Genomic DNA, 401 nt, shown 5'->3' on the forward strand with positions numbered 1-401 from the left:
CACTTCAGGTGATTGGACAGATGTTACAGTCACCCTAGTTGTCTTGCCTGATGTCACAGACACTTCACTATTTGACACTGTGCTTCCTGACACTGAAACTGATGGACTAGTTGCTGATGTGGTAACAGGTGTTTTCCCAGACGTTACTGCTATGTGAGTTTTTGCTGTATTTATTGTTGCTTCTCCAACTGATGTTAGATTTGTTAGAGTTTTTACAGTTAGTGTGCCAGTTGACTGTGTGCCTGTTATGGATACTTTAGTTGTTTCTGGTGCTCTGGATGATGGTCCAGTAGTTGGTGAGGATTTAATGGATTGGGCAGTTTTGTCTGTAATGCTAGTTGACAAACCAGTTGTTCCTGTTCCTGTGACAGTTTCTCTACTTGTTTGTAGTCCTTGAGATG

Source organism: Microtus ochrogaster, chromosome 15, assembly GCF_000317375.1.
Source record: "Microtus ochrogaster isolate Prairie Vole_2 chromosome 15, MicOch1.0, whole genome shotgun sequence".
Lineage (NCBI taxonomy): Eukaryota > Metazoa > Chordata > Mammalia > Rodentia > Cricetidae > Microtus > Microtus ochrogaster.